This window comes from Haliotis cracherodii, unplaced genomic scaffold (assembly GCF_022045235.1).
Source record: "Haliotis cracherodii isolate W230 unplaced genomic scaffold, xgHalCrac1.p SCAF_9, whole genome shotgun sequence".
In the NCBI taxonomy this organism is placed as follows: Eukaryota; Metazoa; Mollusca; class Gastropoda; order Lepetellida; family Haliotidae; genus Haliotis; species Haliotis cracherodii.
Window position 1 is genome coordinate 47,916,111 of NW_027266343.1, and position 15,182 is coordinate 47,931,292.

Here is a 15,182-nt window from a genome sequence, read left to right on the forward strand (position 1 = left end):
ACAAAATGTTCACTTCATTCAAGGGAGGTGGGGAAAGTTCAAGTATACGTGTCAGAGGTAATACAGGTAGGGTCAAGGTCGTGGGAGATACATATAATTGAAGTAAATGTAATTCTCTTGTTTACATTTTGATGAAAACGCAGGAATGGTATGCATTAATATAGTAACTAAAAGTGGTATGTGAGCACCAGTATAGTACCTACACAGGAGAGTGTGAGCACCAGTATAGGACCTACACACAGGGGAGTGTGAGCACCAGTATAGGACCTACACACAGGAGAGTGTGAGCACTAGTATAAGACCTACACACAGGGGAGTGTGAGCACCAGTATAGGACCTACACAGGGGAGCGTGAGCACCAGTATAGGACCTACACACAGGAGAGTGTGAGCACCAGTATAGGAGCTACACACAGGAGTGTGAGCACCAGTATAGGACCTACACACAGGGGAGCATGAGCACCAGTATAGGACCTACACACAGGAGAGTGTGAGCACTAGTATAAGACCTACACACAGGGGAGTGTGAGCACCAGTATAGCACCTACACACAGGGGGTGTGAGCACAAGTATAAGACCTACACAAAGGGATGTGGACACAAGTATAGGAGCTATACACAGGAGTGTGAACACAAGTACAGGAGCTATACACAAAGGGGTGTGACACCGGTATAGGACCTACACACAGGGTGTGTGAGCACCAGTATAGGACCTACACACAGGGGGTGTGACACCAGTATAGGACCTACACACAGGGTGTGTAAGCACAAGTAAAGGAGCTATACACAGGAGTATGAACACAAGTATAGGAGCTACACACAAAGGGGTGTGAGCACCAGTATAGGACCTACACACACGGGGTGTGACACCAGTATAGGACCTACACACAGGGTTTGTGAGCACCAGTATAGGACCTACACACAGGGGGTGTGAGCACCAGCATAGGAGCTACACACAGGAGTGTGAGCACCAGTATAGGAGCTACACACAGGAGTGTGAGCACAAGTATAGGACCTACACACAGGGGTGTGTGAGCACTAGTATAGGACCTACACAAAGGGGTGTGTGAGCACAAGTATAGGACCTACACACAGAGGTGTGTGAGCACAAGTATAGGACCTACACACAGGGGTGTGAACACCAGTATAGAGCCTACACACAGGGGGTGTGAGCACCAGTATAGGACCTATACACAAGGGGTGTGAACACCAGTATAGGACCTACACACAAGGGGTGTGAACACCAGTATAGGACCTTCACACAGTGTTGTGAGCATAGGTATAGGACCTACACACAGGGAGTGTGAGCACTAGTATAGGACCTACACAAAGGGGTGTGAGAACAAGTATAGGACCTACACACAGGGGGTGTGAGCACAAGTATAGGACCTACACACAGGGGTGTGTGAGCACTAGTATAGGACCTACACAAAGGGGGGTGTGAGCACAAGTATAGGACCTACACACAGAGGTGTGTGAGCACTAGTATAGGACCTACACACAGGGGTGTGTGAGCACTAGTATAGGACCTACACACAGGGGTGTGTGAGCACTAGTATAGGACCTACACACAGGGGTGTGTGAGCACAAGTATAGGACCTACACACAGGGGTGTGAGCACTAGTATAGGAGCTATACACAAAGGGGTGTGAGCACTAGTATAGGACCTACACACAGGGGGTGTGAGCACCAGTATAGGACCTACACAGGGGAGTGTGAGCACTAGGATAGGACCTACACACAGGGGTGTGTGAGCACTAGTATAGGACCTACACACAGGGGTGTGAGCATCAGTATAGGACCTACACACAGGGGTGTGTGAGAACAAGTATAGGACCTACACACAGGGGTGTGTGAGCACAAGTATAGGACCTACACACAGGGGTGTGTGAGAACAAGTATAGGACCTACACACAGGGGTGTGTGAGCACAAGTATAGGACCTACACACAGGGGGGTGTGAGCATCAGTATAGGACCTACACACAGGGGGTGTGAGCACAAGTATAGAGCCTACACACAGGGGGTGTGAGCACCCGTATAGGACCTACACACAGGGAGTGTGAGCACTAGTATAGGACCTACACAAAGGGGTGTGAGAACAAGTATAGGACCTACACACAGGAGTGTGTGAGCACAAGTATAGGACCTACACAAAGTGATATTGCGCTCACAACAGCTGTTCACGGGTTGAACTTAAACACAAGACCAGAATGTCCTAGTTAGGAGGTTAACAGGCTGACCCAACTTCTCCAACAACATGCTGGTACGAACTTGGGTCAGTATCATTGTCATTAATTGGAATGATTACACAGGGTAAAAAAATAATAAATGTACTACAAATTCTCTTTGAAGAAGGAGATTTGGTGTGTGTCTCCTCATTTAGAAAGTCAGGGAAAAAGATTATGAGTACCATATTCAACGTAATAAGCGCGCCGCACTAATAAGCGCCCACGGTGATATTTGCTTATATATTGGCTAGTGAACAATCTCAATTAGCACCCCTTCCAATTGATTAATGTACATAGGACTTATTTATTTGCATATAATATGCACTTGTGTGTCATATGCACCCTTAAATATGGGCAATTAAATTTTGGAAAAATATATCTGTCGTATATAAACATTTCAGGCTGTCAGCATAAACCACGAAATTTATCTTTCAACTCTGTTTTTTTCACCGAAATAATATTCTAATAAGAGCCCCCTATTTCTAATTTTGAGAGCGCCCTGGGCGCTTATTACATCGGATACAGTATTTGTTTCAAATTTTTACATTATCAAGATGCTTAAGATATCAGAGTTACACTGAGAAGTGAACTCTATTGTAGTCCTGTCTTCTGTAAGCTCTACGCGCCTTCAGACTTTAATGCATTTACCCTGACAACTTATAAGCTCTCACAAGAGACTGCTGGGAGCCCCTCAAGGAGTCTGTACAGTAATCAACATTATTTGTTAAATCCTGAGAAAAAATCGAAACAGGAAGATAATAAAGTTTCAAAGTTTGCGCAGAAGCTCCTTTGTCGGGATTATGTACTGTATTGCTCTTTGTACACAGGAAGTAGTTGGGGATCGGCTACTTTTGTAAAAGTTTCTATGTAAAAAGAATCAATGAATGATGTGTTGTTTTAGTGTTAAGCGACCTAGTAGTTGCCAAATAGCTTGTTTTGGAGAGGGCTCAAATAATCTAGTGGAAAAGGAAAAAGTGTTGTTAATTCTTGGAGCCTTTTGTTCTTACTCCATGTTCTTGTAGATACTTTACTTTTTTGTGTAGAATGTCAACTGAAAGTTTTAATTAGTTTGTTTGGAGTCTACAAGACTATCATGTGAGTGGTTAGTGCTGAAATGTAAAATCCAATGGAGAGACAGAAGCTGGCACAGGAAGATGGTGAGTGAGTGAGTGACAGGTGGGTTTATGGAGCTTGTAACAGTATTCCAGTTATAGCACGGCATGTCAGCTTAGCATGGGAGGAAAGACTGAAGTAATGCAGGCCTCAGACGTTTACCACTTCGGTGAAACCCACAGGCACGGGTATGGTGCTGACAAACCTAGAAACACAACTGGGGAGAAAGAGGAGAAAGGAATTAGAACATTGGGTGTAAATGAAGAATCTTGGTATTATGTGAAAGGAAATAATAAAAATAATAATGATAATAATAATAATAACAACAACAACAACAGCAATAATAATTTATTTCCAAACAAGTATAGGAGGTAGCAAAAGGGGTGTGAGCACAAGTATAGGAGCTATACACATATGGGTGTGAGCACAAGTATAGGAGCTATACAAAGGGGTGTGAGCACAAGTATAGGAGCTATACACAAAGGGGTGTGAGCACAAGTATAGGAGCTATACACAAAGGGGTGTGAGCACAAGTATAGGAGCTATACAAAGGGGTGTGAGCACAAGTATAAGAGCTATACACAAAGGGGTGTGAGCACAAGTATAGGAGCTATACACAAATGGGTGTGAGCACAAGTATAGGAGCTATACAAAGAGGTGTGAGCACAAGTATAGGAGCTATACAAAGGGGTGTGAGCACAAGTATAGGAGCTATACAAAGGGGTGTGAGCACAAGTATAGGAGCTATACAAAGAGGTGTGAGCACAAGTATAGGAGCTATACACAAATGGGTGTGAGCACAAGTATAGGAGCTATACAAAGGGGTGTGAGCACAAGTATAGGAGCTATACACAAATGGGTGTGAGCACAAGTATAGGAGCTATACAAAGGGGTGTGAGCACAAGTATAGGAGCTATACAAAGGGGTGTGAGCACAAGTATAGGAGCTATACACAAATGGGCGTGAGCACAAGTATAGGAGCTATACAAAGGGGTGTGAGCACAAGTATAGGAGCTATACAAAGGGGTGTGAGCACAAGTATAGGAGCTATACAAAGGGGTTTGAGCACAAGTATAGGAGCTATACAAAGGGGTGTGAGCACAAGTATAGGAGCTATACACAAATGGGTGTGAGCACAAGTATAGGAGCTATACACAAATGGGTGTGAGCACAAGTATAGGAGCTATACAAAGGGGTTTGAGCACAAGTATAGGAGCTATACAAAGGGGTGTGAGCACAAGTATAGGAGCTATACACAAAGGGGTGTGAGCACAAGCATAGGAGCTATACAAAGAGGTGTGAGCACAAGTATAGGAGCTATACACAAATGGGTGTGAGCACAAGTATAGGAGCAATACAAAGGGGTGTGAGCACAAGTATAGGAGCTAGTACACACAGCCCACATTTAAGGTCCATATACTAGGTCTCACTACCGTTTATAACAGAGTAGGGTAGAACAAGGCAGATCCTTACACCTACATACAGTGTCACATTACAGGTGGTTGCGGCAACAAGTACAGTTAGATGGCACACATGCCAATTGTTGATGACATTCAAATAATTACAATTCATTTATAGTTTATTTAAATTCTTTGTATTTATTAAAAGAGCTGGGCGATATTTAGTATTCTTTTCATTATCCGAAAATGATACCACTGTCAGTGTATGCAGGTAACCAGTACATTTCAACGCAGTGTCCTTCCCACTTGATGCCACGTCTCCTTTGCGGAATTCTGCTGAATCAGTCTGAAACTAATGGCCCAGTTTCTTCAGTCTCATACTGGTGCAGTCCTAATGTGAGACACATGTCTCGTTCTAGTGTACTCAATCCTTTTTACCCAGACAAAAAGTAGTTAATTAGAAGCATGGCTTCAGGGAATGTGGGATAAAGCAGCTTGATAGGCCTGCAAAACACAGAAGATGAAGAAAATGTCAGATCTGAATCCTCACCTGACTTCTTCACACTGAAATTCCGTTCTGGAAGCTGAGATGGACATGACAGTATTGTTGTTGTGGATAATGAATTTGTGCTATCATTTTTTGTATTTCTTATTTAGTGCAGCACACTAAAATATCCTTTGAAATGAAAGATGCCATTTTCTCAAGACATTTGTGTTGCACGTTGACCTTTTACATTTCATTTATGTTTAAAGGATATATTTTTTTAAACGTAACAACCGATTAAGAATGTTTTGATATCGATTATACGCACATAAGTTTAATTATTTCAATTCGCGCCGGTTTCACTGAAGTGGTAAACATCTAAGACCTGCATCACTTCGGGCTTTCCTCCCACATTAAGCTGACACCTGTGATATGACTGCTCACACCCCTGGAATACTGTTAAAAGCAGCATTAAACACAATTCACTCACTATTTTTTTCAAACCCCTACTTTTGAGTATTATTATTTTAACTTTGATCTCATAAGATCTCATAAGGTATTTGATTTTAGGAACAGGTGAGGTGAGGTGAAATGGGGTTTAACGTCACGTCCAAGATTATTGCACTTATATAGCGACGTGCATGTATGTGTGTGTGTTTGTGTGGCTGCTTGTACTAGTCTGGACTGATGCCGATTTATAGTGCTAGCTCACTGAGATACCATGCCGCAGTTTAACATGAATACCCCTCTGAGACACAGTATACTGACTCCGAGCCGACTAGTCCTTGTTTTAGTCCCTTAATGCCGTGCGCCAGACAGGGTAACAACAAGTACCATCTTTTAACGTCTTTTGGTTTGACGCGGCCGGGGATCGAACCCAGGACCTTCTGCTCTCCGGGCGGACGCTCTACCACTAGACACGGAGGCGGTCTTTAGGAACAAAGAAATCTTAAATAACAATTGTCAAAACAAAATTATATCCTGAAGTTTACCAGGGTTGTTATACAGTTTTGTGAGGACTACTATTGCTGCATGATACAGGCCTCTATCTCACCCTAAGATGGAAGCAATAAATTTTGGATTACTTGTTGCTGACGATAACCCACTAAAAAGGTGCCTGCCCATATTAAAATATAACAACATCCCTTTTTGGTATCAAAGACAAGCATGAGCCTGTGTTGTGCTCTATCATGGAACTGTTCTAGGTGAACAATACCTTCCAAATGACGTGCTGGTTTTCTTGGGGAATTAGTCAGCAAAGAGCCAGAGTCACAGGAGACTAATCACAATTTTATTTACAAGAACAATTAACAATTTACAATATACTTAGATAATAACTGAGGGTGCCACAGAGAGTCGGTACACACTCTGGGCTGTGGGAGAGAGGTCTGCTTTGTAAGAGAGTCAAACCCCTTCTCTGCTAGAACTTGGCTACAGTATGTATTTAATGAAAGTTTGAACAATAGAAAGGAATGTGATTGGTTGATACACGATTGGTTGTGTCCTATGCTAAATGGATGGCTGGACAGAGGGAAATACTAAATCATGTTAATCCTGTTGGACTGGCACTAATCTTGTTGACATATTTACTGGATGCTTTGAAAGAGATTAGGGTGTCACTATAGATGAGCTTGTGTGGGGCTAATCCTTAATGCCCTATAGACGAGCTTGTATGGGGGCTAATCCTTAAGCACTATAGACGAGCTTGTATGGGGGCTAATCCTTAATGAGTCTTAATTGAAGTAATGTTATTCTAATATACCCCGGTAGGTGATGACAGATATACTTAAATAAATATCCTTTGTCTGGGAGATGGGATCTTGATACCTTAGGCTAGCAACCATCTAAAAAGCTATAACTGAAACTACTGATATTTTATATATGCATTTTACCTGATGATAATTATTACTTGCTAACTATAATTATATGAAATGGTGTATAAATATTACACCATGATAACTCATAAAAGCACTTGATGTAGATCTAATTATTATAAGATAACTTAGTATAAATGTTAACCATGATAACTTCCCCTCCGTCTGAAAAAGTTTGGACCCCAAACGTGTAAAAATAAAAATAATGAAGGCTTAGATGGACAATGTATAAAGTTAAACTGGTAGTAGTGAATAATAATTATTATAGAGTCTCTTTGATATAAGGAAAACATAATATAAAAATGCTGTCATCAGGGAATCTGGATGTGGAGCTGGCTTGTCTTGGCACTCTGTACTGGTGGTTTTATGGGTGATGTAGGAGGCCTTGAGTTCCACATCCTGGATTGGGGTTGCAAGATAGTATGCTGTGTCCATGGAGGTTTTACATGGAAACAAAGAAAAGAGAGTTAGCATGTTCAAATAATATGTCATATATAAATACTTCCTCAGTTTGTCTGTATTAACTAGAAAATAAAACAAATATGATAATTATGATGTAAAAGATCAGTACATAATTATTACTAAACGGTGTCATGGCCAGGAAAAATGTATTGGCGGCAAATTACAAAAGTATATCATGAGAAAAATAGTAATATCCTTCTATTTTTTTGGATACAATCATTAGACGAATTATATATACATATATGTGCATGTGCATATAACAAGTGCATCGTTTATTACACTAATACGGTATACAAAAGGTGTTAGAAAGGTGTATAACCTTTTTAGAATTCTTTGTTAGTTTTCGTAACTATTTGGTTTGCCTTTTCTTTGTTTTGGTTCATTTCGGTTGTTAAGTTTGCTTTATTTCAATTTGGTTTGTTTCGCTTTGATTTTCGTTCGGTTCAATGTGATAGGGTTTGGTTTATTTTGCTTCGGTACGGTTTGCTTCGCTTCGGTATGGTTTGGGTTCGATTCGCAGTATGGTTTGCTTCGCTTCGGTACGGTTTGGGTTTCGATTCGCAGTATGGTTTGCTTCGCTTCGGTGCGGTTTGGGTTTCGATTCGCAGTACGGTTTGCTTCGCTTCGGTGCGGTTTGGGTTTCGATTCGCAGTATGGTTTGCTTCGCTTCGGTGCGGTTTGGGTTCGATTCGCAGTATGGTTTGCTTCGCTTCGGTGCGGTTTGGGTTTCGATTCGCAGTACGGTTTGCTTCGCTTCGGTGCGGTTTGGGTTTCGATTCGCAGTATGGTTCGCTTCGCTTCGGTGCGGTTTGGGTTCGATTCGCAGTATGGTTTGCTTCGCTTCGGTGCGGTTTGGGTTTCGATTCGCAGTACGGTTTGCTTCGCTTCAGTGCGGTTTGGGTTTCGATTCGCAGTATGGTTCGGTTTCGTTTCACTTCGCTTTTGAGATTGGTTGATCAGGTCAATGCTCAAAATTTGCTGTGATACAAATAACTCAGATGATCAGGCTGATGCCATTTGTTCTCAACTGGCAACCCATAGTGAAAAGACTGGACACAAGTAAACATAACAAGATACAGCTAATAGCTGTTTCGTGATTTGCACCGTTTATTCAGGAGATTTTGTATTTTGATCAAGAATATGTTCAATTGGCATTGTTCGGTATGTACGGCGAGTTGATCCTGGTATGGTCCATGGGGACTAATGTCTGTGAGTGAAATACGGTAGTAAAAGGTGTTCATGTTTCCAAAGTCTTCATGTGGAAAAATAACCCTTTGGGATTTATAAATTGGTGCTTCCTCTGGATCATATCGAGGATTATCTTCTAGACAGGACCAATTACGGAGATCCTCCCAGCTATCATCAAGGTAGCGCTGTATGAGGTGGGGAGGAACACTTTCAAAATAGCATGTGAAGTCAGTATCAGGAAATCCTTTATATAAGACCTTGACATAGCAGTCTCCTTGAATAATTTCAATGCCCAGAACTCTTTCTATTTTATGATCTATTTTTCGTAGGTGTTTTGGAAAAAACAGATATGGTTTGACAACTAATTCTATGCATGGTTTGGTGTTGACTTGCTGGACATTCCCTGACATTGAATTATCTGACAGAACATTGACTGATTTATTGTCTTGTGCTGTTTCCTTTTGGTCGAAAAACTTATGATTCTTCAGTGGACGTTTTCGACGTTTTCCTGACATACTTCTTTTGAGGTGAAATTCTCTCCGAATGGAGTCTGGAATGCTGCTGCCATACTCCCATGTGTTTCCTCTTTCCTGATCCTTCCATTTCACTCTGTAGTAGATTTTGCCATTTGCTCTCTTGGAACTAACAATTGAGTGGATGTCCTCTGGATTGAAAACCTGAGGGATATCCTTGGTTTGATTAGCTGATGTTGGACTTGGAGGTTGTACCGGGCTGTCGTCAGTTTGTTTTCTGGATTTGGGCTGGTGATGCTTACTATTCACTCCTCTTTTCCCTTTGTTTACCTTTTCATTTACCTTGGTTGGAGCACTAGGACCTGGTGTGGCATGATTTTCCTTCATTGTTGCCGTGGGACTGGTAGGTTTTTCTGTTGTACTTGAAGCAGGGTTTTTCTTCTTTGTTGGGGTCTTTTGCTTCGGACTCTTGTTGCTGGAAGTACCTGCCTTTGTTTTGGAATTGACCTTCTTACCTTTCTGTTGTGGAGGTGACTGATCAGTAGCCTGGTAAGTTGAACTTGTTGATGGGGAATTGTTGCTGTCAGGCTGTGAATCACTGACTGGTTCCTCATTGTCATCCATGACTCCTGAATCTATGTTACTGGTGTCATTGAGGTATGGTTCTGGAGGATACTGTGGACGATCAGCAGGATCAAAATATGGCTTCAGACGGTTGGCATGGACCAGTGGTTTGTGTATTTTGTCGTCAGAACTTCGGCGTAGTTTGTAGGTATAATTTGGACCTGTATGGACGATATAATAGCTACCATACCACTTTTTGGTTAATTTGTTGGAAAGGCCTTTTTCAACTTTTTGACAGTAAAGCCAAACTCTTTGACCTGGGGCGAATTCTGGTTCTTTAGCCTTTCTATTATATTGTTCTGAATACACCTCCTTAGCCCGAGCAGTGTTTTCAGCTGCGATTGTTCTAGTGATTTCAAGCTCCTCAAGCAAATTGGAAAGATAACTTTTGTTATTGTGGCCTAAATTTTCTTTTGGAATTAATGCTACATCTTGTGGAGCTCTCATTTCTCGGCCGAAAAGCATAACATATGGGGATTTTTGAGTTGATGAATTTGGAGCCATCCGATAGGCCATCATGATGCCAGGAATGAAACGGGGCCAATCATTTTGAGACTTGTTACAATAGGCTCTTAGTGACTGATTGATATAGGAATTGAGCCTTTCTACACAGCTGTTTGTTTGAGGATGGTATGGGCTGGTATGGGTAAATTTAATTGCCAAAAGTTCACAAATTGCTTTGATAAGTTTGGACATGAAGTTCTGACCTCTGTCTGAAATTAAGGTCCGTGGTGCGCCATACCGACAAATTATTTCTCTGACGAGAACATCTGCTACTTCTTTGGCTTCTTGGGTCCGAAGTGGAAAAGCTTCACACCATCTAGATGATGCATCTGTGATGACCAAAATGTACTTGTACTTATCTGGTGTTGTTGGCAGGGGACCGAGAATGTCAACGTGCCATCGGGTGAAGACCTCTTCTACAGGTAGTGGACGAAGTGGTGCCTTCTTGCCATGGTAGTGCCTCTTGGTCTGTTGACATACCTCACATGTCTGGACATAAGTGGCAATATCGCTGTACATTTTGGGCCAGTAGTACTTAGGTCTCATGGTGTTGTGCATCCTTTCTTTCCCATGGTGGCAACCGCCAAACTCTGAGTCATGATAGGATTGCAGGACTTGATTTCTGAGGGTTCTTGGGACTGCCAGCTGTTTAATGAACTTGTCTGCATGGCCTTTCTGTCTTTGTGGAACAAATCTGTATAGGATGCCTTCATCAATTTCAAAAGTATTGGCTTCAATAAGAATCTTTTGACGATCCTTTTCATTTTGTGGAAGGACATCATCCTCTTTGTAGTCAAAGATTTGGATGAAATCTGGACAAATCCTTTGTAGGTGACGTAAATTTGGATGTTCTTTTATACTTACTTCAACCAATGTGTCTTGGGTAACATCAGCATTTGTAGCATGTAATGCTGCAACAACATTAACTGGTACTGACTGATAATCCTCTTCATATTCAAAGGTGACTGACCAATGTGTTGTCTGTGTGTCTGATTCTAAGTGATTGACAATAGGTGTGCAAATATCCTCAGTCTGAGTTGTCTGTGTGACCCGTGTGGATGAATGGGTGTTTGGCAAGATTGTGGTATTGCTAGTTGATTTGCTTTGCTGAGTTGAAGTTACTGAGAAGACTGTTTTCTCAGCATCTTCTTCTGTCTGATCATTACAGTTAATATTTTCCTCATATTCCCTACGTGAGAGAGCATCGGCATTCCCATTGGCTTTGCCGCTGCGATGAACAATGTCAAAAGTGTAGGTAGAAAGTTCCAAAGACCATCGCCCTAACCTACCTGTGGCATCCTTGATGGATTTCAGCCATTTCAATGCTATATGATCAGTGTAGACTGTGAATTTGGAATTTGCAAGGTATGGACGAAAGGATCTAATGGCTTCAACTAGAGCTAAGCCTTCCTTTTCTGTAATGCTCCAGTTCTTTTCACTGCCATGAAGAGCTCTACCACCAAAAGCTATTGGATGTTCATTATTTTTCTCGTCTTTTTGACTCAAAACAAAACCTATGCTCATATCACTGGCATCAGTTGCAAGAAGAAATTCTTTGTCAAAATTTGGATACGCCAGAACAGGTGTATTACTCATAGCATGTTTGAGGGTGTTGAATGCCTGATCACACTCAAGTGACCATTGGAACTTTGGTTTCTTTCCTACTTCTGCCTCTGAATGCTTCTTTAGCAAGGCATTCAGTGGAAGCGCTATGTGAGCGTAATTTTTCACATACTTCCTGTAGAAGTTCGTGAGACCTAAGAAGGAGCGGATCTGCTTTTGTGATTTGGGCACTGGAAAGGTTCTAATTGCTTCAATCTTTTTGTCATCAACTTGAACACCTCCACATGATAAAACATGACCCAGAAAAGAAACTTTGTCCGTTGCAAAATTGCATTTGGATGGCTTTAGTGTCAATTTTGCCTGTTTCAGATAGTAAAATACTTGCTCCAAATGTTGGAGATGCTCTTCAAAGTTTTTGCTGTAAATTATCAAATCATCAATGTAAATCAGCGCAACCTTAAAAAGCAATTTTCTTAGCACCTTGCTCATGAGCTGTTGAAAACAAAGTGGAGAATTTGTCAAACCTTGGGGTAAACGTTTGAACTGATAAAGGCCTTGATGGGTGACGAAAGCAGTTTTATGCTTTGAATCTTCATGTAATGGCACTTGGAAGAAGCCATTAGCAAGGTCTAAAGTAGAGAAGATCTTAGCTTGTGCATTGGCGATGTTATCAACAACATCATCAAAAACAGGAAGAGGCCATGACATTGGTAAAGTGACAGAATTCAACTTTCTGTAGTCACAAACAAATCTATATGAGCTATCACGTTTCTTGACTAGGATAATGGGAGCTGAATACATAGAAGTAGACTCCTCGATCAAATCATACTTCAGGAAATCATCTATAAGCTCTTCAGTGACTTTTTGGAGATGAGGGGATTGGCGATATGGTCTACACTTAACGGGTGGGTGGTCGCCAGTGTCAATGATATGCTGGTGCATGTCAGTCTTTCCTAAATCTGCAAGACTCGTTGAAAACATGTCTCTATTTTGTCCCAAGAATCTAAGTAGTCTGTGTCGTTGGTCTGGAGTCAGTTGTGTATTGGTCAAATCAAATCCTAATTCTTGTGCAATTTTAACATAATCCCTGGTGTCATTGTCTCTCTTCTCATTGTCGGTGTTAACGGTACTGATGAATGGTTGGTCAGAGCCGATTTCAAAAACAGAGTCTTTGTCAATGTAACTAAATTTGCCTACAACTGTACCCTTGTCAAGAACTTTTTCTTCTTGGGAGGGATTCATAAGCCTAAATGTAGCAGTTTTGCATTTCACTTTGGAAAGAGTTCTACCACCTGCTACTTCAGAATGAGCAGTGAGGGAAGCAATGGGTTCAATCAGGATGAGGGAATCCTCTTTGACCTCTGATAGTCTAACCTTAAAATGAATTTCACTCTGAGGGGGGATGTAAATCTGATCTATTGTTTTTGCTAATCCACTAATCTCTTGCACTGAATTGGCTATGAAATTGATATATTGCCTATCTGAGGTGCTGTTGTTAAGTATCAAGGAATGACAGCTATAATCTAAGACTGCATCATTGTCATCAAGGAAGTTCTCACCTAGTATCACTGCTTCTGGTAGTGTAGGCAGAACATAGAATCTTTGAGAAAATTCCTGATCCTCAATGACAAAATCTAACACAACTGAACCTAACACTTTATGCAATTCGCCGCCAACACCTTTAACCTGTGGAAAGGGTGAGTTTCCAAGAGTAAGGTTTTCAAAAGCTGTGCTCAGAAAAGCAGACGAAATACAAGAAATGGATGCCCCTGTATCTACTAAACAATTTGTTGTTTTTGTGCCAAATTTTGCCTGAATTACACTTTTGGCAAGGGGCGTAACTAAAGACACTGTTGGAATTTCACTTTCGAAGTTACTTTCCATACCAGACTCCATATTTGCCATGACACCTATTAGTATGTACCGTACTAAATTAAAGGAAGACAAGTAATCAACAATGTAGTACTTACAATATTTGAAGACTTTTTCTTCCTTTGTTGGTGTCTTTGCAGGAGTTGGTTGTCTTTAATCCAGTGTTGAGGTCAGAGGTAGATGCAGCTTGCTTGTTATTCCATCAGATGATCACGGTTGGACATGTCCTCCAATGGGTTCTTGTAGTTGGTTGTAGTTAGTTCCTGGACTCCGTGGTTCCGAAAACGATGATTCTCCGCCAAATTATCATGGAACTGTTCTAGGTGAACAATACCTTCCAAATGACGTGCTGGTTTTCTTGGGGAATTAGTCAGCAAAGAGCCAGAGTCACAGGAGACTAATCACAATTTTATTTACAAGAACAATTAACAATTTACAATATACTTAGATAATAACTGAGGGTGCCACAGAGAGTCGGTACACACTCTGGGCTGTGGGAGAGAGGTCTGCTTTGTAAGAGAGTCAAACCCCTTCTCTGCTAGAACTTGGCTACAGTATGTATTTAATGAAAGTTTGAACAATAGAAAGGAATGTGATTGGTTGATACACGATTGGTTGTGTCCTATGCTAAATGGATGGCTGGACAGAGGGAAATACTAAATCATGTTAATCCTGTTGGACTGGCACTAATCTTGTTGACATATTTACTGGATGCTTTGAAAGAGATTAGGGTGTCACTATAGATGAGCTTGTGTGGGGCTAATCCTTAATGCCCTATAGACGAGCTTGTATGGGGGCTAATCCTTAAGCACTATAGACGAGCTTGTATGGGGGCTAATCCTTAATGAGTCTTAATTGAAGTAATGTTATTCTAATATACCCCGGTAGGTGATGACAGATATACTTAAATAAATATCCTTTGTCTGGGAGATGGGATCTTGATACCTTAGGCTAGCAACCATCTAAAAAGCTATAACTGAAACTACTGATATTTTATATATGCATTTTACCTGATGATAATTATTACTTGCTAACTATAATTATATGAAATGGTGTATAAATATTACACCATGATAACTCATAAAAGCACTTGATGTAGATCTAATTATTATAAGATAACTTAGTATAAATGTTAACCATGATAGCTCTCTGCTCAACAGTGCCTCCTTATCATTTTGTTTTGTTTGTTTGTTGTTTAAAGACACTCTCAGCAATATTCCAGCTATACGGCTGTCTGTAAATAATCAAGTCTAGACCAGACAATCCAGTGGTTGATATCATGAGCATTGATCTATGACATTGTGAGTCTGACCACCCAATCCCAATACTCTTACAGCAAGTATAGGTTGTTGAAGATCAATTCTATCGTGGATCTTCACGGGGCATTTTGTTATGAAA

The 15,182-nt window shown here is 41.1% G+C and overlaps 1 protein-coding gene across 1 annotated transcript in view; it reads left to right on the plus strand.

Annotated features, from left to right (window-relative positions):
• Window positions 1-15,182, plus strand: part of LOC139453341 (1-phosphatidylinositol 4,5-bisphosphate phosphodiesterase epsilon-1-like) — a 369,664-nt gene that overhangs the window by 198,801 nt on the left and 155,681 nt on the right. The gene's annotated exons all lie outside the window — the stretch shown is intronic.